This window comes from Ranitomeya variabilis, chromosome 1 (assembly GCF_051348905.1).
Source record: "Ranitomeya variabilis isolate aRanVar5 chromosome 1, aRanVar5.hap1, whole genome shotgun sequence".
In the NCBI taxonomy this organism is placed as follows: domain Eukaryota; kingdom Metazoa; phylum Chordata; class Amphibia; order Anura; family Dendrobatidae; genus Ranitomeya; species Ranitomeya variabilis.
Window position 1 is genome coordinate 770,557,959 of NC_135232.1, and position 13,163 is coordinate 770,571,121.

At 48.1% G+C, this 13,163-nt stretch overlaps 42 pseudogenes; all 42 read left to right on the plus strand.

The window, feature by feature from the left end:
* LOC143799284 (5S ribosomal RNA) overlaps window positions 1-83 on the plus strand; it is a 119-nt pseudogene extending 36 nt beyond the window's left edge.
* A 77-nt stretch (window positions 84-160) lies between these two features.
* LOC143800798 (5S ribosomal RNA) lies at window positions 161-279 on the plus strand (annotated as a pseudogene).
* Window positions 280-530: 251 nt separating this feature from the next.
* LOC143799285 (5S ribosomal RNA) lies at window positions 531-649 on the plus strand (annotated as a pseudogene).
* A 77-nt stretch (window positions 650-726) lies between these two features.
* On the plus strand, window positions 727-845 carry LOC143800799 (5S ribosomal RNA; annotated as a pseudogene).
* A 248-nt stretch (window positions 846-1,093) lies between these two features.
* On the plus strand, window positions 1,094-1,212 carry LOC143798839 (5S ribosomal RNA; annotated as a pseudogene).
* Window positions 1,213-1,289: 77 nt separating this feature from the next.
* On the plus strand, window positions 1,290-1,408 carry LOC143800801 (5S ribosomal RNA; annotated as a pseudogene).
* A 444-nt stretch (window positions 1,409-1,852) lies between these two features.
* LOC143800802 (5S ribosomal RNA) lies at window positions 1,853-1,971 on the plus strand (annotated as a pseudogene).
* Window positions 1,972-2,227: 256 nt separating this feature from the next.
* Window positions 2,228-2,346, plus strand: LOC143799286 (5S ribosomal RNA; annotated as a pseudogene).
* Window positions 2,347-2,423: 77 nt separating this feature from the next.
* Window positions 2,424-2,542, plus strand: LOC143800803 (5S ribosomal RNA; annotated as a pseudogene).
* A 442-nt stretch (window positions 2,543-2,984) lies between these two features.
* Window positions 2,985-3,103, plus strand: LOC143800804 (5S ribosomal RNA; annotated as a pseudogene).
* A 246-nt stretch (window positions 3,104-3,349) lies between these two features.
* LOC143798613 (5S ribosomal RNA) lies at window positions 3,350-3,468 on the plus strand (annotated as a pseudogene).
* Window positions 3,469-3,718: 250 nt separating this feature from the next.
* On the plus strand, window positions 3,719-3,837 carry LOC143799287 (5S ribosomal RNA; annotated as a pseudogene).
* A 77-nt stretch (window positions 3,838-3,914) lies between these two features.
* LOC143800805 (5S ribosomal RNA) lies at window positions 3,915-4,033 on the plus strand (annotated as a pseudogene).
* Window positions 4,034-4,284: 251 nt separating this feature from the next.
* On the plus strand, window positions 4,285-4,403 carry LOC143799288 (5S ribosomal RNA; annotated as a pseudogene).
* A 77-nt stretch (window positions 4,404-4,480) lies between these two features.
* On the plus strand, window positions 4,481-4,599 carry LOC143798492 (5S ribosomal RNA; annotated as a pseudogene).
* A 246-nt stretch (window positions 4,600-4,845) lies between these two features.
* On the plus strand, window positions 4,846-4,964 carry LOC143798582 (5S ribosomal RNA; annotated as a pseudogene).
* Window positions 4,965-5,041: 77 nt separating this feature from the next.
* Window positions 5,042-5,160, plus strand: LOC143800806 (5S ribosomal RNA; annotated as a pseudogene).
* A 246-nt stretch (window positions 5,161-5,406) lies between these two features.
* On the plus strand, window positions 5,407-5,525 carry LOC143799289 (5S ribosomal RNA; annotated as a pseudogene).
* A 77-nt stretch (window positions 5,526-5,602) lies between these two features.
* On the plus strand, window positions 5,603-5,721 carry LOC143800598 (5S ribosomal RNA; annotated as a pseudogene).
* A 257-nt stretch (window positions 5,722-5,978) lies between these two features.
* Window positions 5,979-6,097, plus strand: LOC143799291 (5S ribosomal RNA; annotated as a pseudogene).
* Window positions 6,098-6,174: 77 nt separating this feature from the next.
* LOC143798493 (5S ribosomal RNA) lies at window positions 6,175-6,293 on the plus strand (annotated as a pseudogene).
* Window positions 6,294-6,539: 246 nt separating this feature from the next.
* On the plus strand, window positions 6,540-6,658 carry LOC143798584 (5S ribosomal RNA; annotated as a pseudogene).
* Window positions 6,659-6,735: 77 nt separating this feature from the next.
* LOC143800807 (5S ribosomal RNA) lies at window positions 6,736-6,854 on the plus strand (annotated as a pseudogene).
* A 246-nt stretch (window positions 6,855-7,100) lies between these two features.
* Window positions 7,101-7,219, plus strand: LOC143799293 (5S ribosomal RNA; annotated as a pseudogene).
* A 453-nt stretch (window positions 7,220-7,672) lies between these two features.
* LOC143799294 (5S ribosomal RNA) lies at window positions 7,673-7,791 on the plus strand (annotated as a pseudogene).
* Window positions 7,792-7,868: 77 nt separating this feature from the next.
* Window positions 7,869-7,987, plus strand: LOC143800808 (5S ribosomal RNA; annotated as a pseudogene).
* A 247-nt stretch (window positions 7,988-8,234) lies between these two features.
* LOC143799295 (5S ribosomal RNA) lies at window positions 8,235-8,353 on the plus strand (annotated as a pseudogene).
* A 77-nt stretch (window positions 8,354-8,430) lies between these two features.
* On the plus strand, window positions 8,431-8,549 carry LOC143800809 (5S ribosomal RNA; annotated as a pseudogene).
* Window positions 8,550-8,793: 244 nt separating this feature from the next.
* Window positions 8,794-8,912, plus strand: LOC143798614 (5S ribosomal RNA; annotated as a pseudogene).
* Window positions 8,913-9,163: 251 nt separating this feature from the next.
* On the plus strand, window positions 9,164-9,282 carry LOC143799296 (5S ribosomal RNA; annotated as a pseudogene).
* A 77-nt stretch (window positions 9,283-9,359) lies between these two features.
* On the plus strand, window positions 9,360-9,478 carry LOC143800811 (5S ribosomal RNA; annotated as a pseudogene).
* A 251-nt stretch (window positions 9,479-9,729) lies between these two features.
* LOC143799297 (5S ribosomal RNA) lies at window positions 9,730-9,848 on the plus strand (annotated as a pseudogene).
* Window positions 9,849-9,925: 77 nt separating this feature from the next.
* LOC143800603 (5S ribosomal RNA) lies at window positions 9,926-10,044 on the plus strand (annotated as a pseudogene).
* A 246-nt stretch (window positions 10,045-10,290) lies between these two features.
* LOC143799298 (5S ribosomal RNA) lies at window positions 10,291-10,409 on the plus strand (annotated as a pseudogene).
* Window positions 10,410-10,486: 77 nt separating this feature from the next.
* On the plus strand, window positions 10,487-10,605 carry LOC143800813 (5S ribosomal RNA; annotated as a pseudogene).
* A 246-nt stretch (window positions 10,606-10,851) lies between these two features.
* LOC143799299 (5S ribosomal RNA) lies at window positions 10,852-10,970 on the plus strand (annotated as a pseudogene).
* Window positions 10,971-11,047: 77 nt separating this feature from the next.
* Window positions 11,048-11,166, plus strand: LOC143800599 (5S ribosomal RNA; annotated as a pseudogene).
* Window positions 11,167-11,416: 250 nt separating this feature from the next.
* Window positions 11,417-11,535, plus strand: LOC143800329 (5S ribosomal RNA; annotated as a pseudogene).
* Window positions 11,536-11,612: 77 nt separating this feature from the next.
* Window positions 11,613-11,731, plus strand: LOC143797939 (5S ribosomal RNA; annotated as a pseudogene).
* A 648-nt stretch (window positions 11,732-12,379) lies between these two features.
* On the plus strand, window positions 12,380-12,498 carry LOC143800814 (5S ribosomal RNA; annotated as a pseudogene).
* A 247-nt stretch (window positions 12,499-12,745) lies between these two features.
* Window positions 12,746-12,864, plus strand: LOC143798535 (5S ribosomal RNA; annotated as a pseudogene).
* Window positions 12,865-12,941: 77 nt separating this feature from the next.
* LOC143800815 (5S ribosomal RNA) lies at window positions 12,942-13,060 on the plus strand (annotated as a pseudogene).
* Window positions 13,061-13,163: the final 103 nt, after the last annotated feature.

Here is a 13,163-nt window from a genome sequence, read left to right on the forward strand (position 1 = left end):
GTCAGATCGCAAACGCTAAGCAGCTTGAGGCTGGGCAAGTACCGGCATGGGAGACTGGCTGGGAATCCCCGGTACCGTTGACTTGCTATTTTGTTTTTCTCAAAGCTTTCCCTTACGATTGTTTTCATCTTGAAAAGACTAGCAGACGCGAAAGCTATCGGTCAATGGCCACACTAAGCTGAATGTGCCTGCCCTCGTCAGATCGCAAATGCTAAGCAGCTTGAGGCTAGGCAAGTACCAGCATGGGAGACTGGCTGGGAATCCCTGGTACCGTTGACTTGGTTTTTTCGTTTTGATCCAAGCTTTCCCTGACGATTGTATTCCTCTTGAAAAGAGCCGCACTGGTTTGAACAATCTGTCATTGGCCACTCTAAGCTGAATGTGCCAGCTCTGGTCAGATCGCAAATGCTAAGCAGCTTGAGGCTGGGCAAGTTTCTTTTTTTTTTTTTTTTTTGGGGGGGGGGGTTTATCAAAGCTTTCCCTTACAATTTTATATCTCTTGAAAAGACCCGCTGTGGTGCTAGTTGTCCGTCAATGGCCACTCTAAGCTGAATGTGCCTGCCCTCGTCAGATCGCAAACGCTAAGCAGCTTGAGGCTGGGCAAGTACCGGCATGGGAGACTGGCTGGGAATCCCCGGTACCGTTGACTTGCTATTTTGTTTTTCTCAAAGCTTTCCCTTACGATTGTTTTCATCTTGAAAAGACTAGCAGACGCGAAAGCAATCGGTCAATGGCCACACTAAGCTGAATGTGCCTGCCCTCGTCAGATCGCAAATGCTAAGCAGCTTGAGGCTAGGCAAGTACCAGCATGGGAGACTGGCTGGGAATCCCTGGTACCGTTGACTTGGTTTTTTCGTTTTGATCCAAGCTTTCCCTGACGATTGTATTCCTCTTTAAAAGAGCCGCACTGGTGTGAACAATCTGTCATTGGCCACTCTAAGCTGAATGTGCCAGCTCTGGTTAGATCGCAAATGCTAAGCAGCTTGAGGCTGGGCAAGTTTCTTTTTTTTTTTTTTTGGGGGGGGGGGTTTATCAAAGCTTTCCCTTACAATTTTATATCTCTTGAAAAGACCCGCTGTGGTGCTAGTTGTCCGTCAATGGCCACTCTAAGCTGAATGTGCCTGCCCTCGTCAGATCGCAAACGCTAAGCAGCTTGAGGCTGGGCAAGTACCGGCATGGGAGACTGACTGGGAATCCCCGGTACCGTTGACTTGCTATTTTGTTTTTCTCAAAGCTTTCCCTTACGATTGTTTTCATCTTGAAAAGACTAGCAGACGCGAAAGCAATCGGTCAATGGCCACACTAAGCTGAATGTGCCTGCCCTCGTCAGATCGCAAATGCTAAGCAGCTTGAGGCTAGGCAAGTACCAGCATGGGAGACTGGCTGGGAATCCCTGGTACCGTTGACTTGGTTTTTTCGTTTTGATCCAAGCTTTCCCTGACGATTGTATTCCTCTTGAAAAGAGCCGCACTGGTGTGAACAATCTGTCATTGGCCACTCTAAGCTGAATGTGCCAGCTCTGGTTAGATCGCAAATGCTAAGCAGCTTGAGGCTGGGCAAGTTTCTTTTTTTTTTTTTTTTGGGGGGGGGGTTTATCAAAGCTTTCCCTTACAATTTTATATCTCTTGAAAAGACCCGCTGTGGTGCTAGTTGTCCGTCAATGGCCACTCTAAGCTGAATGTGCCTGCCCTCGTCAGATCGCAAACGCTAAGCAGCTTGAGCCTGGGCAAGTACCGGCATGGGACACTGGCTGGGAATCCCCGGTACCGTTGACTTGCTATTTTGTTTTTCTCAAAGCTTTCCCTTACGATTGTTTTCATCTTGAAAAGACTAGCAGACGCGAAAGCAATCGGTCAATGGCCACACTAAGCTGAATGTGCCTGCCCTCGTCAGATCGCAAATGCTAAGCAGCTTGAGGCTAGGCAAGTACCAGCATGGGAGACTGGCTGGGAATCCCTGGTACCGTTGACTTGGTTTTTTCGTTTTGATCCAAGCTTTCCCTGACGATTGTATTCCTCTTGAAAAGAGCCGCACTGGTTTGAACAATCTGTCATTGGCCACTCTAAGCTGAATGTGCCAGCTCTGGTCAGATCGCAAATGCTAAGCAGCTTGAGGCTGGGCAAGTTTCTTTTTTCTTTTTTTTTTTTTTTTGGGGGGGGGGTTTTATCAAAGCTTTCCCTTACAATTTTATATCTCTTGAAAAGACCCGCTGTGGTGCTAGTTGTCCGTCAATGGCCACTCTAAGCTGAATGTGCCTGCCCTCGTCAGATCGCAAACGCTAAGCAGCTTGAGGCTGGGCAAGTACCGGCATGGGAGACTGGCTGGGAATCCCCGGTACCGTTGACTTGCTATTTTGTTTTTCTCAAAGCTTTCCCTTACGATTGTTTTCATCTTGAAAAGACTAGCAGACGCGAAAGCAATCGGTCAATGGCCACACTAAGCTGAATGTGCCTGCCCTCGTCAGATCGCAAATGCTAAGCAGCTTGAGGCTAGGCAAGTACCAGCATGGGAGACTGGCTGGGAATCCCTGGTACCGTTGACTTGGTTTTTTCGTTTTGATCCAAGCTTTCCCTGACGATTGTATTCCTCTTGAAAAGAGCCGCACTGGTGTGAACAATCTGTCATTGGCCACTCTAAGCTGAATGTGCCAGCTCTGGTTAGATCGCAAATGCTAAGCAGCTTGAGGCTGGGCAAGTTTCTTTTTTTTTTTTTTTGGGGGGGGGGTTATCAAAGCTTTCCCTTACAATTTTATATCTCTTGAAAAGACCCGCTGTGGTGCTAGTTGTCCGTCAATGGCCACTCTAAGCTGAATGTGCCTGCCCTCGTCAGATCGCAAACGCTAAGCAGCTTGAGGCTGGGCAAGTACCGGCATGGGAGACTGGCTGGGAATCCCCTTTACCGTTGACTTGCTATTTTGTTTTTCTCAAAGCTTTCCCTTACGATTGTTTTCATCTTGAAAAGACTAGCAGACGCGAAAGCAATCGGTCAATGGCCACACTAAGCTGAATGTGCCTGCCCTCGTCAGATCGCAAATGCTAAGCAGCTTGAGGCTAGGCAAGTACCAGCATGGGAGACTGGCTGGGAATCCCTGGTACCGTTGACTTGGTTTTTCGTTTTGATCCAAGCTTTCCCTGACGATTGTATTCCTCTTGAAAAGAGCCGCACTGGTGTGAACAATCTGTCATTGGCCACTCTAAGCTGAATGTGCCAGCTCTGGTTAGATCGCAAATGCTAAGCAGCTTGAGGCTGGGCAAGTTTCTTTTTTTTTTTTTTGGGGGGGGGGGTTTATCAAAGCTTTCCCTTACAATTTTATATCTCTTGAAAAGACCCGCTGTGGTGCTAGTTGTCCGTCAATGGCCACTCTAAGCTGAATGTGCCTGCCCTCGTCAGATCGCAAACGCTAAGCAGCTTGAGGCTGGGCAAGTACCGGCATGGGAGACTGGCTGGGAATCCCTGGTACCGTTGACTTGGTTTTTTCGTTTTGATCCAAGCTTTCCCTGACGATTGTTTTCCTCTTGAAAAGAGCCGCACTGTTGTGAACAATCTGTCATTGGCCACTCTAAGCTGAATGTGCCAGCTCTGGTCAGATCGCAAATGCTAAGTAGCTTGAGGCTGGGCAAGTTTCTTTTTTTTTTTTTTTTTGGGGGGGGGGGTTTATCAAAGCTTTCCCTTACAATTTTATATCTCTTGAAAAGACCCGCTGTGGTGCTAGTTGTCCGTCAATGGCCACTCTAAGCTGAATGTGCCTGCCCTCGTCAGATCGCAAACGCTAAGCAGCTTGAGGCTGGGCAAGTACCGGCATGGGAGACTGGCTGGGAATCCCCGGTACCGTTGACTTGCTATTTTGTTTTTCTCAAAGCTTTCCCTTACGATTGTTTTCATCTTGAAAAGACTAGCAGACGCGAAAGCAATCAGTCAATGGCCACACTAAGCTGAATGTGCCTGCCCTCGTCAGATCGCAAATGCTAAGCAGCTTGAGGCTAGGCAAGTACCAGCATGGGAGACTGGCTGGGAATCCCTGGTACCGTTGACTTGGTTTTTTCGTTTTGATCCAAGCTTTCCCTGACGATTGTATTCCTCTTGAAAAGAGCCGCACTGGTGTGAACAATCTGTCATTGGCCACTCTAAGCTGAATGTGCCAGCTCTGGTTAGATCGCAAATGCTAAGCAGCTTGAGGCTGGGCAAGTTTCTTTTTTTTTTTTTTTTTTTGGGGGGGGGGTTTATCAAAGCTTTCCCTTACAATTTTATATCTCTTGAAAAGACCCGCTGTGGTGCTAGTTGTCCGTCAATGGCCACTCTAAGCTGAATGTGCCTGCCCTCGTCAGATCGCAAACGCTAAGCAGCTTGAGGCTGGGCAAGTACCGGCATGGGAGACTGGCTGGGAATCCCCGGTACCGTTGACTTGCTATTTTGTTTTTCTCAAAGCTTTCCCTTACGATTGTTTTCATCTTGAAAAGACTAGCAGACGCAAAAGCAATCGGTCAATGGCCACACTAAGCTGAATGTGCCTGCCCTCGTCAGATCGCAAATGCTAAGCAGCTTGGGGCTAGGCAAGTACCAGCATGGGAGACTGGGTGGGAATCCCTGGTACCGTTGACTTGGTTTTTTCGTTTTGATCCAAGCTTTCCCTGACGATTGTATTCCTCTTGAAAAGAGCCGCACTGGTGTGAACAATCTGTCATTGGCCACTCTAAGCTGAATGTGCCAGCTCTGGTTAGATCGCAAATGCTAAGCAGCTTGAGGCTGGGCAAGTTTCTTTTTTTTTTTTTTGGGGGGGGGGTTTATCAAAGCTTTCCCTTACAATTTTATATCTCTTGAAAAGACCCGCTGTGGTGCTAGTTGTCCGTCAATGGCCACTCTAAGCTGAATGTGCCTGCCCTCGTCAGATCGCAAACGCTAAGCAGCTTGAGGCTGGGCAAGTACCGGCATGGGAGACTGGCTGGGAATCCCAGGTACCGTTGACTTGCTATTTTGTTTTTCTCAAAGCTTTCCCTTACGATTGTTTTCATCTTGAAAAGACTAGCAGACGCAAAAGCAATCGGTCAATGGCCACACTAAGCTGAATGTGCCTGCCCTCGTCAGATCGCAAATGCTAAGCAGCTTGAGGCTAGGCAAGTACCAGCATGGGAGACTGGCTGGGAATCCCTGGTACCGTTGACTTGGTTTTTTCGTTTTGATCCAAGCTTTCCCTGACGATTGTATTCCTCTTGAAAAGAGCCGCACTGGTGTGAACAATCTGTCATTGGCCACTCTAAGCTGAATGTGCCAGCTCTGGTTAGATCGCAAATGCTAAGCAGCTTGAGGCTGGGCAAGTTTCTTTTTTTTTTTTTGGGGGGGGGGGTTTATCAAAGCTTTCCCTTACAATTTTATATCTCTTGAAAAGACCCGCTGTGGTGCTAGTTGTCCGTCAATGGCCACTCTAAGCTGAATGTGCCTGCCCTCGTCAGATCGCAAACGCTAAGCAGCTTGAGGCTGGGCAAGTACCGGCATGGGAGACTGGCTGGGAATCCCCGGTACCGTTGACTTGCTATTTTTTTTTTCTCAAAGCTTTCCCTTACGATTGTTTTCATCTTGAAAAGACTAGCAGACGCGAAAGCAATCGGTCAATGGCCACACTAAGCTGAATGTGCCTGCCCTCGTCAAATCGCAAATGCTAAGCAGCTTGAGGCTAGGCAAGTACCAGCATGGGAGACTGGCTGGGAATCCCTGGTACCGTTGACTTGGTTTTTTCGTTTTGATCCAAGCTTTCCCTGACGATTGTATTCCTCTTGAAAAGAGCCGCACTGGTTTGAACAATCTGTCATTGGCCACTCTAAGCTGAATGTGCCAGCTCTGGTCAGATCGCAAATGCTAAGCAGCTTGAGGCTGGGCAAGTTTCTTTTTTCTTTTTTTTTTTTTTTTGGGGGGGGGGGTTTTATCAAAGCTTTCCCTTACAATTTTATATCTCTTGAAAAGACCCGCTGTGGTGCTAGTTGTCCGTCAATGGCCACTCTAAGCTGAATGTGCCTGCCCTCGTCAGATCGCAAACGCTAAGCAGCTTGAGGCTGGGCAAGTACCGGCATGGGAGACTGGCTGGGAATCCCCGGTACCGTTGACTTGCTATTTTGTTTTTCTCAAAGCTTTCCCTTACGATTGTTTTCATCTTGAAAAGACTAGCAGACGCAAAAGCAATCGGTCAATGGCCACACTAAGCTGAATGTGCCTGCCCTCGTCAGATCGCAAATGCTAAGCAGCTTGGGGCTAGGCAAGTACCAGCATGGGAGACTGGGTGGGAATCCCTGGTACCGTTGACTTGGTTTTTTCGTTTTGATCCAAGCTTTCCCTGACGATTGTATTCCTCTTGAAAAGAGCCGCACTGGTGTGAACAATCTGTCATTGGCCACTCTAAGCTGAATGTGCCAGCTCTGGTTAGATCGCAAATGCTAAGTAGCTTGAGGCTGGGCAAGTTTCTTTTTTTTTTTTTTGGGGGGGGGGTTTATCAAAGCTTTCCCTTACAATTTTATATCTCTTGAAAAGACCCGCTGTGGTGCTAGTTGTCCGTCAATGGCCACTCTAAGCTGAATGTGCCTGCCCTCGTCAGATCGCAAACGCTAAGCAGCTTGAGGCTGGGCAAGTACCGGCATGGGAGACTGGCTGGGAATCCCAGGTACCGTTGACTTGCTATTTTGTTTTTCTCAAAGCTTTCCCTTACGATTGTTTTCATCTTGAAAAGACTAGCAGACGCAAAAGCAATCGGTCAATGGCCACACTAAGCTGAATGTGCCTGCCCTCGTCAGATCGCAAATGCTAAGCAGCTTGAGGCTAGGCAAGTACCAGCATGGGAGACTGGCTGGGAATCCCTGGTACCGTTGACTTGGTTTTTTCGTTTTGATCCAAGCTTTCCCTGACGATTGTATTCCTCTTGAAAAGAGCCGCACTGGTGTGAACAATCTGTCATTGGCCACTCTAAGCTGAATGTGCCAGCTCTGGTTAGATCGCAAATGCTAAGCAGCTTGAGGCTGGGCAAGTTTCTTTTTTTTTTTGGGGGGGGGGGGGTTTATCAAAGCTTTCCCTTACAATTTTATATCTCTTGAAAAGACCCGCTGTGGTGCTAGTTGTCCGTCAATGGCCACTCTAAGCTGAATGTGCCTGCCCTCGTCAGATCGCAAACGCTAAGCAGCTTGAGGCTGGGCAAGTACCGGCATGGGAGACTGGCTGGGAATCCCCGGTACCGTTGACTTGCTATTTTTTTTTTCTCAAAGCTTTCCCTTACGATTGTTTTCATCTTGAAAAGACTAGCAGACGCGAAAGCAATCGGTCAATGGCCACACTAAGCTGAATGTGCCTGCCCTCGTCAAATCGCAAATGCTAAGCAGCTTGAGGCTAGGCAAGTACCAGCATGGGAGACTGGCTGGGACTCCCTGGTACCGTTGACTTGGTTTTTTCGTTTTGATCCAAGCTTTCCCTGACGATTGTATTCCTCTTGAAAAGAGCCGCACTGGTTTGAACAATCTGTCATTGGCCACTCTAAGCTGAATGTGCCAGCTCTGGTCAGATCGCAAATGCTAAGCAGCTTGAGGCTGGGCAAGTTTCTTTTTTCTTTTTTTTTTTTTTTTGGGGGGGGGGGTTTTATCAAAGCTTTCCCTTACAATTTTATATCTCTTGAAAAGACCCGCTGTGGTGCTAGTTGTCCGTCAATGGCCACTCTAAGCTGAATGTGCCTGCCCTCGTCAGATCGCAAACGCTAAGCAGCTTGAGGCTGGGCAAGTACCGGCATGGGAGACTGGCTGGGAATCCCCGGTACCGTTGACTTGCTATTTTGTTTTTCTCAAAGCTTTCCCTTACGATTGTTTTCATCTTGAAAAGACTAGCAGACGCGAAAGCAATCGGTCAATGGCCACACTAAGCTGAATGTGCCTGCCCTCGTCAGATCGCAAATGCTAAGCAGCTTGAGGCTAGGCAAGTACCAGCATGGGAGACTGGCTGGGAATCCCTGGTACCGTTGACTTGGTTTTTTCGTTTTGATCCAAGCTTTCCCTGACGATTGTATTCCTCTTGAAAAGAGCCGCACTGGTGTGAACAATCTGTCATTGGCCACTCTAAGCTGAATGTGCCAGCTCTGGTTAGATCGCAAATGCTAAGCAGCTTGAGGCTGGGCAAGTTTCTTTTTTTTTTTTTTTGGGGGGGGGGGTTATCAAAGCTTTCCCTTACAATTTTATATCTCTTGAAAAGACCCGCTGTGGTGCTAGTTGTCCGTCAATGGCCACTCTAAGCTGAATGTGCCTGCCCTCGTCAGATCGCAAACGCTAAGCAGCTTGAGGCTGGGCAAGTACCGGCATGGGAGACTGGCTGGGAATCCCCGGTACCGTTGACTTGCTATTTTGTTTTTCTCAAAGCTTTCCCTTACGATTGTTTTCATCTTGAAAAGACTAGCAGACGCGAAAGCAATCGGTCAATGGCCACACTAAGCTGAATGTGCCTGCCCTCGTCAGATCGCAAATGCTAAGCAGCTTGAGGCTAGGCAAGTACCAGCATGGGAGACTGGCTGGGAATCCCTGGTACCGTTGACTTGGTTTTTCGTTTTGATCCAAGCTTTCCCTGACGATTGTATTCCTCTTGAAAAGAGCCGCACTGGTGTGAACAATCTGTCATTGGCCACTCTAAGCTGAATGTGCCAGCTCTGGTTAGATCGCAAATGCTAAGCAGCTTGAGGCTGGGCAAGTTTCTTTTTTTTTTTTGGGGGGGGGGGTTTATCAAAGCTTTCCCTTACAATTTTATATCTCTTGAAAAGACCCGCTGTGGTGCTAGTTGTCCGTCAATGGCCACTCTAAGCTGAATGTGCCTGCCCTCGTCAGATCGCAAACGCTAAGCAGCTTGAGGCTGGGCAAGTACCGGCATGGGAGACTGGCTGGGAATCCCTGGTACCGTTGACTTGGTTTTTTCGTTTTGATCCAAGCTTTCCCTGACGATTGTTTTCCTCTTGAAAAGAGCCGCACTGGTGTGAACAATCTGTCATTGGCCACTCTAAGCTGAATGTGCCAGCTCTGGTCAGATCGCAAATGCTAAGCAGCTTGAGGCTGGGCAAGTTTCTTTTTTTTTTTTTTTTTTTGGGGGGGGGGTTTATCAAAGCTTTCCCTTACAATTTTATATCTCTTGAAAAGACCCGCTGTGGTGCTAGTTGTCCGTCAATGGCCACTCTAAGCTGAATGTGCCTGCCCTCGTCAGATCGCAAACGCTAAGCAGCTTGAGGCTGGGCAAGTACCGGCATGGGAGACTGGCTGGGAATCCCCGGTACCGTTGACTTGCTATTTTGTTTTTCTCAAAGCTTTCCCTTACGATTGTTTTCATCTTGAAAAGACTAGCAGACGCGAAAGCAATCAGTCAATGGCCACACTAAGCTGAATGTGCCTGCCCTCGTCAGATCGCAAATGCTAAGCAGCTTGAGGCTAGGCAAGTACCAGCATGGGAGACTGGCTGGGAATCCCTGGTACCGTTGACTTGGTTTTTTCGTTTTGATCCAAGCTTTCCCTGACGATTGTATTCCTCTTGAAAAGAGCCGCACTGGTGTGAACAATCTGTCATTGGCCACTCTAAGCTGAATGTGCCAGCTCTGGTTAGATCGCAAATGCTAAGCAGCTTGAGGCTGGGCAAGTTTCTTTTTTTTTTTTTTTTTTTGGGGGGGGGGTTTATCAAAGCTTTCCCTTACAATTTTATATCTCTTGAAAAGACCCGCTGTGGTGCTAGTTGTCCGTCAATGGCCACTCTAAGCTGAATGTGCCTGCCCTCGTCAGATCGCAAACGCTAAGCAGCTTGAGGCTGGGCAAGTACCGGCATGGGAGACTGGCTGGGAATCCCCGGTACCGTTGACTTGCTATTTTGTTTTTCTCAAAGCTTTCCCTTACGATTGTTTTCATCTTGAAAAGACTAGCAGACGCAAAAGCAATCGGTCAATGGCCACACTAAGCTGAATGTGCCTGCCCTTGTCAGATCGCAAATGCTAAGCAGCTTGGGGCTAGGCAAGTACCAGCATGGGAGACTGGCTGGGAATCCCTGGTACCGTTGACTTGGTTTTTTCGTTTTGATCCAAGCTTTCCCTGACGATTGTATTCCTCTTGAAAAGAGCCGCACTGGTGTGAACAATCTGTCATTGGCCACTCTAAGCTGAATGTGCCAGCTCTGGTTAGATCGCAAATGCTAAGCAGCTTGAGGCTGGGCAAGTTTCTTTTTTTTTTTTTGGGGGGGGGGGTTTATCAAAGCTTTCCCTTACAATTTTATATCTCTTGAAAAGACCCGCTGTGGTGCTAGTTGTCCGTCAATGGCCACTCTAAGCTGAATGTGCCTGCCCTCGTCAGATCGCAAACGCTAAGCAGCTTGAGGCTGGGCAAGTACCGGCATGGGAGACTGGCTGGGAATCCCCGGTACCGTTGACTTGCTATTTTGTTTTTCTCAAAGCTTTCCCTTACGATTGTTTTCATCTTGAAAAGACTAGCAGACGCAAAAGCAATCGGTCAATGGCCACACTAAGCTGAATGTGCCTGCCCTCGTCAGATCGCAAATGCTAAGCAGCTTGAGGCTAGGCAAGTACCAGCATGGGAGACTGGCTGGGAATCCCTGGTACCGTTGACTTGGTTTTTTCGTTTTGATCCAAGCTTTCCCTGACGATTGTATTCCTCTTGAAAAGAGCCGCACTGGTGTGAACAATCTGTCATTGGCCACTCTAAGCTGAATGTGCCAGCTCTGGTTAGATCGCAAATGCTAAGCAGCTTGAGGCTGGGCAAGTTTCTTTTTTTTTTTTTGGGGGGGGGGGTTTATCAAAGCTTTCCCTTACAATTTTATATCTCTTGAAAAGACCCGCTGTGGTGCTAGTTGTCCGTCAATGGCCACTCTAAGCTGAATGTGCCTGCCCTCGTCAGATCGCAAACGCTAAGCAGCTTGAGGCTGGGCAAGTACCGGCATGGGAGACTGGCTGGGAATCCCCGGTACCGTTGACTTGCTATTTTTTTTTTCTCAAAGCTTTCCCTTACGATTGTTTTCATCTTGAAAAGACTAGCAGACGCGAAAGCAATCGGTCAATGGCCACACTAAGCTGAATGTGCCTGCCCTCGTCAAATCGCAAATGCTAAGCAGCTTGAGGCTAGGCAAGTACCAGCATGGGAGACTGGCTGGGAATCCCTGGTACCGTTGACTTAGTTTTTTCGTTTTGATCCAAGCTTTCCCTGACGATTGTATTCCTCTTGAAAAGAGCCGCACTGGTTTGAACAATCTGTCATTGGCCACTCTAAGCTGAATGTGCCAGCTCTGGTCAGATCGCAAATGCTAAGCAGCTTGAGGCTGGGCAAGTTTCTTTTTTTTTTTTTTTTTTGGGGGGGGGGTTTATCAAAGCTTTCCCTTACAATTTTATATCTCTTGAAAAGACCCGCTGTGGTGCTAGTTGTCCGTCAATGGCCACTCTAAGCTGAATGTGCCTGCCCTCGTCAGATCGCAAACGCTAAGCAGCTTGAGGCTGGGCAAGTACCGGCATGGGAGACTGGCTGGGAATCACCGGTGCCGTTGACTTGCTATTTTGTTTTTCTCAAAGCTTTCCCTTACGATTGTTTTCATCTTGAAAAGACTAGCAGACGCGAAAGCAATCGGTCAATGGCCACACTAAGCTGAATGTGCCTGCCCTCGTCAGATCGCAAATGCTAAGCAGCTTGAGGCTAGGCAAGTACCAGCATGGGAGACTGGCTGGGAATCCCTGGTACCATTGACTTGGTTTTTTCGTTTTGATCCAAGCTTTCCCTGACGATTGTATTCCTCTTGAAAAGAGCCGCACTGGTTTGAACAATCTGTCATTGGCCACTCTAAGCTGAATGTGCCAGCTCTGGTCAGATCGCAAATGCTAAGCAGCTTGAGGCTGGGCAAGTTTCTTTTTTCTTTTTTTTTTTTTTTTTGGGGGGGGGGTTTATCAAAGCTTTCCCTTACAATTTTATATCTCTTGAAAAGACCCGCTGTGGTGCTAGTTGTCCGTCAATGGCCACTCTAAGCTGAATGTGCCTGCCCTCGTCAGATCGCAAACGCTAAGCAGCTTGAGGCTGGGCAAGTACCGGCATGGGAGCCTGGCTGGGAATCCCCGGTACCGTTGACTTGCTATTTTGTTTTTCTCAAAGCTTTCCCTTACGATTGTTTTCATCTTGAAAAGACTAGCAGACGCGAAAGCAATCGGTCAATGGCCACACTAAGCTGAATGTGCCTGCCCTCGTCAGATCGCAAACGCTAAGCTGCTTGAGGCTGGGCAAGTACCGGCATGGGAAACTGGCTGGGAATCCCCGGTACCGTTGACTTGCTATTTTGTTTTTCTCAAAGCTTTCCCTTACGATTGTTTTCATCTTGAAAAGACTAGCAGACGCGAAAGCAATCGGTCAATGGCCACACTAAGCTGAATGTGCCTGCCCTCGTCAGATCGCAAATGCTAAGCAGCTTGAGGCTAGGCAAGTACCAGCATGGGAGACTGGCTGGGAATCCCTGGTACCGTTGACTTGGTTTTTTCGTTTTGATCCAAGCTTTCCCTGACGATTGTATTCCTCTTGAAAAGAGCCGCACTGGTGTGAACAATCTGTCATTGGCCACTCTAAGCTGAATGTGCCAGCTCTGGTTAGATCGCAAATGCTAAGCAGCTTGAGGCTGGGCAAGTTTCTTTTTTTTTTTTTGGGGGGGGGGGGTTTATCAAAGCTTTCCCTTACAATTTTATATCTCTTGAAAAGACCCGCTGTGGTGCTAGTTGTCCGTCAATGGCCACTCTAAGCTGAATGTGCCTGCCCTCGTCAGATCGCAAACGCTAAGCAGCTTGAGGCTGGGCAAGTACCGGCATGGGAGACTGGCTGGGAATCCCCAGTACCGTTGACTTGCTATTTTGTTTTTCTCAAAGCTTTCCCTTACGATTGTTTTCATCTTGAAAAGACTAGCAGACGCGAAAGCAATCGGTCAATGGCCACACTAAGCTGAATGTGCCTGCCCTCGTCAGATCGCAAATGCTAAGCAGCTTGAGGCTAGGCAAGTACCAGCATGGGAGACTGGCTGGGAATCCCTGGTACCGTTGACTTGGTTTTTTCGTTTTGATCCAAGCTTTCCCTGACGATTGTATTCCTCTTGAAAAGAGCCGCACTGGTGTGAACAATCTGTCATTGGCCACTCTAAGCTGAATG